This window comes from Protomyctophum bolini (assembly GCF_963924005.1).
Source record: "Protomyctophum bolini genome assembly, chromosome: 2".
Lineage (NCBI taxonomy): Eukaryota > Metazoa > Chordata > Actinopteri > Myctophiformes > Myctophidae > Protomyctophum > Protomyctophum bolini.
The window spans coordinates 19,126,588-19,139,770 of NC_137863.1; the positions used below are offsets into that span (position 1 = coordinate 19,126,588).

Consider the following 13,183-nt stretch of genomic DNA (forward strand, 5'->3'; position numbering starts at 1 on the left):
ACATAATAGTTTACTGGTTGTCTTTAGGGCAAAGCTAAGGTTATTTGTGGTACCTGCTCATTATGCTATAATGGCTCAGGGTAGAGGACAGGACAGTACAGTACAGTACAGCAACTTGCAATGGGGCCTGGCCTTTAAGATACTCAAGGCATAGAGACACACACAGGCACAACACCAGAGGGAGCTCCACTGATCTCATTCAACGCAGATTCTGCACAAAACCGTTTTATGTAGAAGCACGAAGCACCCGGAAGGAAGTGGACTAAGAAAGGTAAAATATCTACCAAATGGTTCAGGGTTCCCAGATTGAGACATGGGAAACTAAAAAGAAAGAGGTACTGTATTTGAATCATGTGACCTTGGGGGTCCTGCAGGCTGATATTGTACCAGTGGCCAGGGGGCAGATTACCAAACTGTCCCAAAGGCCCGAGAGCTCAGGCCAAACAGCCCCCAGAGCCAGTGTAAAGCCATAGTTATTAACTTTGCACTTCTTGCTTCATAGTCAAATAAGGGCTTAGTCATTCAGTTCAAGCGAATAACAGAGCGCCCTAGTGAAAAACTGAAGGAATAGCCAAACATTCACTTTGAAGACAACACAAGTCGGAAACCGTCCTGTCACATTTGAAGTGAGTGTTTATAGGTTTATCTGAGTGCTCCATGCAATACGGCCGCTTCAACAATGAACTGCAAAACAACAGCAGAAGCTCTTGTCTGCTTCTTCTTTTTAGTTATCGTGTGGTGGGGCTTTTAGTGTTCCTGTGCTGTGAATCCTGTCGAGATGCAGGTCAAGGTGAACTTTGAAGGCATGTTTTAATAATAATGCTGTTGTGGTATTCATGGTGTGAATGTGTGTGCTGTAAATGCTGAATTATTGTGCTGTAGTTGGCTAAAAGTTTGTTTATCAGCCCTGCCGGGGAAGACGAGCCTTTTATATGTCTGTGCCCAATGCCCAGGACCCATCATCGTCTCATAATCCGCCAAAGCCCATTAATTTGAAATATTCCTTCCATGTGTAATATATCTGCTGTCGGGCAGAAACCAACTATGTCCAAATTCCAAAATATTAACTTTTTAGGGAAGAAAACAACAAAAACATGCTTTTAAAACAACACAATACTACCTCGTCAAAGTTGGTATGGTGACTTTATACACAGTCAGATACTTGTCCTTGACTCCTTATATTATCATCACTACATCTCTAGCGGCCTCTAGTGGCAGTGATGTCAGATTTCGGTGCTCTGTTACAGGGTTTTAACTGATTTGTGAACAAGGGACCGCCATCACGCAGACTAAGAATCAACCTGGGGATCACCGTTGTGTTGGGTTGAGATTAGTGCTTTAGTAACACTTGCTATGCATCCCATGTCTGTACATCCCCACTGTTTCTCAACCAATGAGACTACTAGTCTAGGCATAATAGGCCTGCAGGTGCTCCATGGGAAGAAAATGTAAATACAAATACATAAACATCTATTAATCCAGTGGTTCTCTAAATGGGGTCCAGAGACCACCAGGGGTCCTTGAGGGGGTTCCATGGGGTCCCCAGCAAAATGTGTTAATACAGCATCACAATGATTTTAACCCCTTTATCCATGTTTTATACGCTGGCTATTGAAAGATAGCAGATATACAAGCTCACAGCAGTTTGAAAAACCTTGAAAGTGTTTGAAACACAAATCTTCTCTGCTGAGGGTCCCTGGCACGTAACATTTTAAGATAGGGGTCAATGACAGGCTAGGTCGACGGCCAAATATATGTATCAATGTCCTATAAGTCCTTACACAAAAGTTTGAGAACTACTGTATTAATCAATAGATCAGAGCTGGGCTTTTATGACATCATAAAATTGTCACAAAAACAACAGGTACTGGGTCGTACACAGTAAATGGTAAATGGTGCATTTATATAGCGCCTTTATCCAAGGCGCTTTACATAGATTTTGCATTACATTCCCCCAATTCCCCCATTCACACACACATTCATACACCGATTGCGGCGGAAGCCATGCAAGGTACCAACCAGCACATCGGGAGCAATTTGGGGTTCAGTGTCTTGCCCAAGGACACTTCGACATGTAGACAGGATGAGCCGGGATTCGAACTGCCGACCCATGGATCATTGGAAGACCTGCTCTACCTCCTGAGCCACAGTCACACAGAGCCAGTGGCTCTGTGTGCTGGCTCTGTGTGCGACCCTGTATCTTTGTTTTGGTGATGTTGATCTGAGTGGATAGCGCACCAGAAGTCGAAGCGTGTTCGTTACAAGAAAAGTAATTTATCATAAAATTGTCAGCCTGTCTCTACCCAGCCCCAACCTCACTGGAGATGTTAATCAGCAAGAGTAACATGACGACACAGCTGTATGAATGTTCAGGACTCTTGTAATACTTTTACATTCTAATGTTCGCCAGTTGTCAACTGATCACACTAATTCACAAACTGAAGGTAAAAATAATACTATTGTAAGAGTTGTCAGGTGAAAACCTGACTAGTGAAATGTTGTTTTTAATATCCTCATCACATGTCATTATGTGTTGCTGTCATTGCGTATGTATGAACTTAGGCCTACAGTGCTGTGAAAATGAATTAGCTTTTGTCCCTTGGCGACAATAAAGTTTAAAGTCTAAAGTCTTGTGAATAAAAAGATTACCTACCTGCAGTGCATAGCCTTCTGTCTGTCTGTCTGTCTGTCTGTCTGTCTGTCTGTCTCCGTCTGTCTATCTATCATGTCTGTCTGTCTTCTCTCTCTGTTTATCCATTCCTTCTGGCCACTCCCATAGACTAATTTAGTCATTGGCTGAGCATCAGATCCTTATTTTCTGCTCTGTCCTGGCTCACTCCTACAAGGTTGTGTTAAGAAGGAAAGGCCATCTAGAGCATGGCTAATATGTTGACTTGTAGATTTTATGTGAAGTAACCCTCAAAGTCACTCAAAGTCATACAAAGAAAGAAAAGAAGTGTGTGACGTCAGTCACAGAATAAACAGTCACACATGTGTTGAAGGCAAGCAGGTGTAGGCTAGATACTCGTTTATGTTTTGGATTGATTGTTTTACTTCAAATGTCAATTCACGTGTTATGAATTATGTTGTGCACACGTCTGTTCTGTACAATTTCAATGTACAGAACAGACGTGTGCATTTTATCACGAGTGCTCAAATCAAAATTGACAAGCTCATACTTTGCCACATATCTACCTTCATATACTGTAGATGTCCTTTCCTTCTTGACATAACCCTTGTAGGAGTGAGGAACTGAGGATAGCGTTGAGGACAGAAGCTGCTGAGACACACCCACACCCAGCTGTTTCCACTTCCTCGTTATCCTGACAATCAAATGCATTGATTCATCATTTCATCAGATCCTGTGGCTTACACACGACTGACTGCACCCTCGTCATCAACGACGTCATATACACCTGATTCTGTGTATTGACAAAACATAAGTATTTATTTATATATATTTATTTTTAATACAGCGTCAATCAATTTGACCATGCAATCCATATTGTACCATTACTGCTATTACAAAATAAAAGCAGATACAAGCTCACTGCACGTCACTTCATGCTTTGCTGCGAGCTTGTACATCTGCTAACTATTATTAAATGATGTTTTTATAAAAGTATTTTGAATGTTCTTCTATTCTGGGGGACCCTGGCATTTTCAGATGGGTGTCCGTCTGCGGACAAATACATCCTTAGGGTCCCAAAACAAGTTAGGCTGTGACCCCTAAAATAATCTGGGGGTCACTTGGAATGTAAGAGTTTAGGCATTATATTTTGTTTGGCTCGTTCCACAGACAAGAAAATCTACATTGTGAGCTTGTAGATCTGCTATTTTCACACATTTGGCCAACGTTCATGATGTCCCCATACAGTATATGGTAAATTCCATCATTCCATGTGAATGTAGTCAGAAACAACAGGAGATGAAACACAAGATAACCTAAATATTAGTGTAGCCTCTCAGCAGGCGTTGAAGTCTACCCAGAATGTGGGAACTGCACTCGTGTCATCTTGTGAAAACACATGATTTATGGTAAATAAATAGAGCAGTGCAACCGAACCGGCTGTAAAAAGCTTACCTTTACATTTACAGGGCTTCAAAAATGGTCAAATACAATCATGCTTGTTATACCTTACGGCTACCTTACTTACATAGCCACTCTACAATCTCACGACGTGCTGCGTTGCGAGGTAAGCTTGTAGATCTGCTAGTTTTGCCGAATGTTCCCCCCAGCATACGTACGCTGGGGTTCAAGTGGTTAAAGGACAAAGCTACGTAGCATTTTTTCCCAACATATAACACTAATAAAGGAAACATTAAATACTTACATGTTTTGTCAATACACAAAACCAGGTGTAAAATGAAATGTAAGTGCTGCGAACGCATGGCTGGCTGAAATGACTCACTACTAGAGACTTGCAGTAGCATTCCTCTCTGCTTCTCACAGACTGTGGACTCTCTCAGAAAAGTACTTTCCCTACTAACCCATGGTCCATTGTCCAGCTGCATTCCTTAAATACTGCATAAAGGAACAACCCACCTCACCATGACAAGAAAATCCCTTTTAAGTCACTCTCCAGTCAGGAAGATAGAGTATTACCCATGGGGATTAAAGTGGTTAATGATGCTGTATTAACTCATTTGGCTGGGGACCCTCTGGGACCTCCCGCACCAAGGACCCCACTTTTTTATGCAGTTTAGAGACTAGGATTACTGCATGTTTTTTGTGAGGGTATTTATTACTCTAGTCTAGGGGACAGTAGACGGGGAGAACATGCAAACTCCACACAGAGGGGCCCTTTCGACAACCCCCCCTCGGGTATGGGCACTGATGACGCGGAGGAGGCATGCCGCCAGCACCCACAGTGTCCCGAGCAGGAATCGAACCCAGGACCTTCTAGCTGTGGGCGCTCTTATGTCATCATACATAATCTCATTCTGGCCAATCACAATTTGCGTCACACTTTTGTCTACACAGATCATACGGGGCGATAGCCCCTCAAAAGTAACTTCAACATGATTCAGCATTCCCTTCCTTGGGAAAGAATGTGTTTCTAAGATAATTATGCTTTTTTGTAACTTGATTCAGATTGAGCCAATCTTGGCAACATAAAACCTTGTCAGACTTCTATTTCATCACTAAGCCATCATCAGACATAAAATTGGTTAGAGATACAGGCCTGCCTTATTCTGTCTGGGTTTGAACAGTGATGAACAGCCACTGTCGCCACATCGTCCTTGATGGCTTACCATCTGGTCCCCAGAACAATTTGGAAGTTTATCCACTTAAGCCCTATTTTGTAGGCTACTCTACTTCAGCTCTTTAAATATACGTATACCTGCTATTTTTGAACTTTTTGAAGCATTTTGAAAGTCTGTAACAGTAGAAAGCCTATGCCAACGTTTATGCGTTTAACTTGTTAAGCTAATAAATAACTCTCGTGAAGTGAGGGGCGCTTTTATCATCATCATCAAACTACAGTAGGCTACATCCCATTTCGTGCCAAATCGTGCTTTCATGTTATTTGGTACACAAACACACTCAATAATCAAATCAGTAGACTGTACTGGCTGTCATTTTCATCAAAATAAATAGCGTATTAATGCCCACCAATATACAAGACGCTCGAGTTGCAAACACCATGAGATTGTAAAACAAGCAAACTTCCTACACAAAAATATAGATAACAGAGTACATTTCACATCCACGGGTAAATCAAAGAATTACTTCCTATTCCTATAACGAGAAAATAATACAAACATTGGGAAAAGGGAGCAAGAAAGGGCGACTTACTGCTCTCCTGAAGGCACACGTGGAACTTGATTAATTAGCAATCAATATACTGTACATCACCTGCTAACAATGAGAACAGCGCCCCCCAAAGGCTAAACATTAAATTAAACACTGTGTGTGTGTGTGTGTGTGTGTGTGTGTGTGTGTGTGTGTGTGTGTGTGTGTGTGTGTGTGTGTGTGTGTGTGTGTGTGTGTGTGTTGGCCTGGCATTATAAACAAATGTCCCCATAGAACAGTGATTTTAATTAATATGTAGCCTATTTGTCCGTGGACCCACCATCATTCTGTGCCAAGGCTCCCCATTCTTTGAGAGACACATGGTTGGTTCGTATGGTTATTTCAGGGCTTGACCGAATCTGTAATTATTTTGGTGAAACAACAAAGCTTTCACCTTTGGAATTGCATTATGTAATGTAGCCTACACATTGTTCCATTTTTTATTGTATGTGTAACAATTTATGTGTAGGTGTAACGCCTGGGATTCAAACTCAGGCCTCCCACGTGAAAGTTCAACATCTTAACCACTAGACCAAAGGGATATCCCTCTGGACTGACGGAGATAATAGACTTTTGAGGCCATCAGGCAGAGGCTATGAGCCAGCTGCTACATAGGCCTAATTATATAATATTGTATATAATTAATAATTATGATTAAAGTGATTGGGTGCTATAGGCCTATTAACACATGTTGCTATATTAACTATAGGCTTCTTTAGCTGGGGACCCCCTGGTAAACCCCTCAAGGACCACTCAGGGGTCGCTGGACCCCACATAGAGAAGCACTGCCATATAGAAAGCTGTCGTAATGGATCACTGCGCCTCACCACTGATCATAACACCTTGTAGCTACATGTGGCCAGAGAAACGAGTAACCCTCACTGGATGTTGTTACCGTGGCAGACAATGTTGAACTAAGGTCAGGGAGCTGCTTGGATGTTATGGCCCTGTAATGAAAACAAGAGCCTGAGAAATCTCTCATTCAGCCCCTGAACTCAATGCATGCAGTGGTTGCACGTACGCAGCCAGGGACGTGCACACATAAGACATCAAAGGGGGCTTCCTTCAGCCCCTGCCCTAATAAACAACTGCCCTTTCCAGACCCCACAGATGCAGCATAAAACTACATGGTGAAAGAAATGTAAATGCCACTCCTTTCCATGCCATGCCAGAAGGCAGCATTCAGGATAATTGCTTTTTTCCCCGGAAGTCTCCTGAACTTGAACACAGTATTTTGTGTTGAACAAATTTGTTTCGAAATCCATGTCGGACACACCGCATCTCCAGTAGATAAAGACTGCTGGGCTGTGCCCCAAAAATATCAGATCAACAAGCTCTCAAGAGTTGAGAGCTTGTAGATCTGCTATTTTCGCTTGTCTAAGTGTGCCCTCTTACGGGATTTCAGCCCCTGCCTCTCTAACACTCTCTGCACGTACACCTAATGTGTTTTTAGAATGCTGTGTATGTAGCCTATTATGGCAAGGGTTCCCAATAAACCTTTCAGGCCGCGACCCCTCCAGGGGTCATCAATATTATGCCCGTGCACGGACAAATGTGTCCATGGCAGGACTTGGCCTGGTCCGTAGCAATTGTTTTATTTCGAAATTACTGGATGTCAGTCTCCAGGTTTTCTTCAGAATATGTTCTTTATGACACTGATTTACTTACTATATGACACTATGTATGGAACATTATAGGAGTCCACTATAGGATGCTCTGAGAATTACAGACCTGTATAATAATCATTTAGGGCTATGCCTTCATGCGTTTGTCTATAGCCTACTTGTTTTGTATGTCCACGGCAAAAATATAATAGAAATCGAATTTTGACAAAAATGCCACAACGCCTTATACTGCGTACCTCTGAAACAGACACACCATTCACAAGTTTCAGTAAATCAGTTTTGATCCCTCTAGAATTGGGTTAGATACATCCAGGTCAGCATGTTAAATATTAACTTGCAGTGTGTCATCACAGCAGTTTGTAGTCCTCACCTCAATTGCTTTACTTGTTGCAGATATATTGACATAGTGCTGATCTGATGAAAATACTAAATATAGCTGCTAGCAGCAATACCATGGGGCCAACTAAGCAATAACAAAATTCACACCCGTGTGAACTGAGTGGTGCAGCCTGCTAAACACACTGGCTGGCTGCAGTTATAGTTATAGGCCCTCATTTATCAATCGAGTGTAAAATCTGCCATAGATTCGAGTGCAGGTTTCGTAGTACACCCACGTCGCCACGGCATTTATAAAGTGATCGCAAACAGCTGATCCTTCCTTAATTTCGTTCTCACGTTAATAAATGTGACGGCTGAAATCTATCTGGCACGCCCTATGAAATCAAGCCTCGCCCTCGTTTTTGCGACCTGAAAACGGCAATACGTTTACTGAAACCATGGCAACATGAAAAAATAGGTTTCTCCCGTGCCTTGCTGCGCCTCACTCTCTCATACACACGCACAGACGCACAGCACGCACACGCAACTTGCAAGCTGCCCAACTAACTGGTGTGTTGTTAAATAAATAAAAAACGAACACCTGCATGAATTAAATAAAGTTGTAGGCCTACCCTGTCTGTTTCTCCTCTCGCTTCCCTTATTGCTGCCCGCCTCACGGTCCTCACCCCCGCACGCCACGCACGCACGCACATATCGCAATTTGCAAGCAACTTTCACTGTGTGTTGTTAGTTGTATATTAAATTATTAAAGTATTTTTAATTTAATATACAACAAGATATATTAGTGAACGAAAACCTGAATCTGAACCATAATTAAATAACAATTAGGCACACACACGAACGGTGACACGCTGCTGTTTTGCAGGTGCTCCTCCTGTCCTGTCTGTCTGTCTCTCTCTATCACTGTGGTCCGTCCGTGACCAACTGCATGCACGTTCGACAGTCTATTTAGATTGCCTCGCAGTCGCTGCAGTGGCTGCAGGACTGTCAACTGTCAATTATATTAATGTGCAGCCAAAATATATGGTAGCCTACTGGTGGTGGTGGGCTGACTGGCTGGGTTAGCCTATACCTATCGCCGATGCGGTTCCCATGCACTTGCGCTGGGCTGGCACGGCACATTTGACATTCCAGTGACACGTCAGGTTTATTAAACGAGGAGGAGATTGCATATACCGTAACTCCAGAAAGACAAGTGCTGTTGGCCTGCTGTAGATTACAGTATATACTGGGCTACCCATGCATGTTGGGACTCTCCGCAGCTGCATTGCACTATAGGCTACTTTCCAACGTCATGGAAATATTCCAGCACAGACAGCCCAAATCCGCATGTATGCCGCATGGACATACATGCAGCATGAGAGAGGCTATCATGTCGTCAAGGCAGTCATAATCAACGTTTATGTAGTGATTTCTGATTTGATCATTGATGAACGAATCATAAACATATGGATGAAGGCTTGCCGCTTGCATGTGTGCTGGTATGTGTTGGCGACGCACGCCGCGCGGTCCCGTCCTCCCGAGCCCCGAAAATGATCTCGCTTTTATCTGAACTGTCAAAACTGTCAAAACCTGTCTAAGCACTTATTTAAATGGTGAATGATTAAGTCCCTTACGCCTATAGCCTGCTAGTACTTACTACAAATAGGCAGCTGTATGCTTGTCATTGTCACTTGGAAATAAAGGCGTGCAGTCCATTTATGCCTTTTTTTAATAAAATAAGCTAACACAATCATAAGCCGCATCACCGCATGCGCTCCAAAAAGTTGCTTGCATAACAAGGCCAGTAAATCACTGTTTGATTAAGCACAAACTAATACATTGTAAACATGTTATATTGTTTTTAATTGCGCGATTTTAATTACTTGTAAAGTTGGAAATCTCTCCCTTTTTTTTTTACATACACATACCGTTTTATATTAACATTTTAGGAGAGAAAACATATGTTTAGATGCCTGTGACAGCGTGTCAGCAGTTCAGACAATGCTGCTCCGCAGCTCGAAGACAGAAAAAAATGCGTACGCCAGTTGAGGAGCAAACGTGGATTTTCAACGTTGTCACGTTCAATTTCAAGCTTTGGCGGAAATGGTAAATGTCAAAAATGTCGGCAATTTCGGCGTGCACCCATATTTTGGCGTACGCACGGTTGATAAATGAGGGCCATAGTGCTCAGTGTGAATGGCCCATTTAGGCTGCTCAACAGTGCCACTTCAGGTCACCCAGAGGTGTTGCAGCTGTTGCACACACACACACACACACACACACACACACACACACACACACACACACACACACACACACACACACACACACACACACACACACACACACACACACACACACACACACACACACACACCCCCAATATTCACAAAAAGCCATAGAAACATACTGTAGCACAGTCTTTCTCAAAGTGGGTCCATGGCAGGGCAGGGGTCCCCACCAAAATGTGTTACTATGATCATTTTACCAACTTAATCCATATGTTATACGTTGGCTATTCAATAATAATATTAATATATTTGAAAGTATTATACATAGCATACAGTACATTGTATAGCACGCACGCGCACGCACACACACGTTTTTGAGGATGTGTAACTCTTACTGTGTGTGTTTCTGTTTCTCTTTTCCCACAGTTTTGTTTATTCAAGATTCACGATACAGTAAATGTGACACACCCATGCGTTTCTGTTTCTCTGGCAAACTCGAGAACTAGCCTATAGGTGAAGTCAAGCCTGGGACCGAGGCTAAGGTGAAGTAGTCATTTAACATCTCATGAATACTGCACGCACGCACACACACACACACACACACACACACACACACACACACACACACACACACACACACACACACACACAGTAGTGTTAGAAAGGTATGCTTAAAAACGTACCTATTGCTTTGCGAGGTATTTAGGCTTCTGTGTCCAACTTGAGAACGAGAGGAGTAATTCAGCACCACATGACTACTGGCTGCTTAATTTAATTTCTGGAGGCCGGACCACAAGGTTTAAAAACTCAAGGACTGCTTGTAGTATCAGGGGGAGGAGACTACTGAACTTGTACACGTACATTTAGCTGTAGAAATAACATTCATTCATATAAACAACTTCTCAAACTTGTTCATGTCGAGGATTCCAATTCCAATTTGACCAGTGACCACGTACCCCCATCTGAAAAAAGGTTTGTGAAATTGTGCGAGGGACCCCCAGAATAGGAAGATTTATGTCAAAAGAAATCCGCAGGCCTTGAAGCTGGCGTAGTGGTCCAACAAGCAACTATAGGCCACAATGTACCCTGACTGCGCATTGCAGGTTCGAGTCCTGATCACAGATGGCCTTTTCTACGAGTCACTCCCCATCTTTCTCCCCATTTCCTCTCAGCCTATTGTCCTATCAATAAAGGCATACAAATCTAAAAAAAATATCTTAAACAAAATGAGCTAAATCATTAAAATTAAAAGTATTGTCATCAAAATGTTAAGTATTCATTATGTACAAGTGAGCTTGTAGATCTGCTATTTTTGAATAACCAATGGATAAATTGATAAAGTGGTTACAGTGATTGTGATGATATATCAACTGGGTGCCCCCTGGAACCACCGCAGGCAACTCTTGTTCTCTATAAAGACTGTCTTTATCTAGAATTAGAGCGCAGACGTCTACAAATTAAGGACTTTGAGTCAAATTTCATAAACCTCTAAACTACCATCCTGCCCAATCTGCCTCCTTCACCGTGTCCCCAATGCTCTTATCCTTTCTCTTATCTCTAACACTTTCACCAACTTTTAGTTGAGAAAGAAACTGCTCTTGAATCAGTGCTTATCACCTTGATAGTCGATACCTATGGGTATGGCCTTGCCTTTTCTGTCTCAGAAGTCCATAGATATTTAAATCAGTCCAGCAGCAACCTATTTTCTCAATACATAAAATTGTGTTAATGCAAGATCATAACACATCTCTATACTTATCATCTTGTTTGTCGTTTTAATGTTCTTAAACACAGATATCAAAAGCAGATCTACAAGCTTAGAACGTGCCACAAAGTGACGTGATTTGAGCTTATAGATCTGCTAATTTGCTACAGTATCTTTGAATTTCAATCCAGAAAAGTAACAGTTCTGGACATACTGTATGAGGTTTCCACCCGACAGACAAGTTGTTACTTCGGCTACTTCTTGTCATTCTTCTAATTAAGTTTCGGTTTCTCCATTCCTTTTCCATTTCAAAGATATAAAAAAATAAAAAAGGTTTCTAATTTTTAGAGTTCATTTTCTGGTAAACGGAGCCGGGCCATGAATCAGGCCCAAAGTCATGGCATAAACTGATCTCTTAATTCTTCAGTTTCCCCCACTGACTCCGTAATTGTGTTATGAGATTATCTTAATCCATTTAGCCGCTTGGTAAACCATCCCCAGGAGACATTCGTGTGAGAATTGTCGAGTTACACATGTGCTCTCATTAAACCCACTAACCCATCAAGACCTTTCATTAAACCCACTAACCCATCAAGACCTGAGGCCGATTCTAAATCAGTTTCCTGAAAAACGCATTCATTTCTATATCAGTGGTTCTCAAACTGTTTCATGTCAACGAAACGGACCCCATCACCCCCTCTCATATAATTAGTCGCTATACTTTTGATTGATTATATGTACCCAATTTACATTTTTTGAAATGTATTTTTTTTTGTGGCTTTCGTCGTTATTTTATATATTTTTTTATAGAGGGACAGACAGTAGGCTGACAAGGAAATGGGGGAGAGAGATGGGGGAAGTGACATGCATTAAAGGCCGTCGGGATCGGGAGTCGAACCCGCAGCACACTGCCAGACTCGGACTACCGGCCAAGGTGCCTGGACCGTTGAGTCACAGGTCAGGCCTTATGTACCTTATTTTCAGTACATTGTTGTTCATCATGTTATTCATCCGACATAATTGGTAGCTTGTAAGAACCAAGATGTCTCCACTAGGCCGGATAGCTATTGTTTTGGTACAGCATCTTGTTATGGTTCAGTTAGTCCTTTGAACAAAAGCATAACCATCACTTCACCACCTATTGTCTTGACTCCCATTTGCTTCCACAAACTTATCAAAATGTTTCATTTTCAAGATTTTGTGGTGCTTGTGGATCAATTTTTCAATAGCCAAACTAAATCATGGTTCCCTTTTTTTCTGCCTTTATTTATAGTATACGATACAGACAGGAAATGGGAAGAGAGACGGGGAGTGACGCGCAGAAAAAGTCATCTGGATCGGGACAGAAACCCGCGTTGAGCTATACATTCACCTGGGGCGGCAGAGGCTGAGCGGTAGAGCAGCCAGATGGAGAACTGCAAGGCTCCCAGTTGGACCCCAGGCTCCCCCAGAGTTGGTGTCAAAGTTCAGTGCCATTGATCAAGACACTGAACCCGATGTGCAG

The 13,183-nt window shown here is 42.3% G+C and overlaps 1 protein-coding gene across 1 annotated transcript in view; it reads right to left on the bottom strand.

Moving 5' to 3' along the window:
* slc2a9l2 (solute carrier family 2 member 9, like 2) overlaps nucleotides 1-4,439 on the bottom strand; it is a 180,124-nt gene extending 175,685 nt beyond the window's left edge. Inside the window, exons 1-2 of the mRNA XM_080792106.1 lie at nucleotides 4,335-4,439; nucleotides 3,196-3,323 (exon numbers count right to left, since the gene is read on the bottom strand). The gene's annotated coding sequence lies outside the window, so the exon portion shown is untranslated. The remainder of the gene's footprint in view (nucleotides 1-3,195; nucleotides 3,324-4,334) is intronic.
* Nucleotides 4,440-13,183: the final 8,744 nt, after the last annotated feature.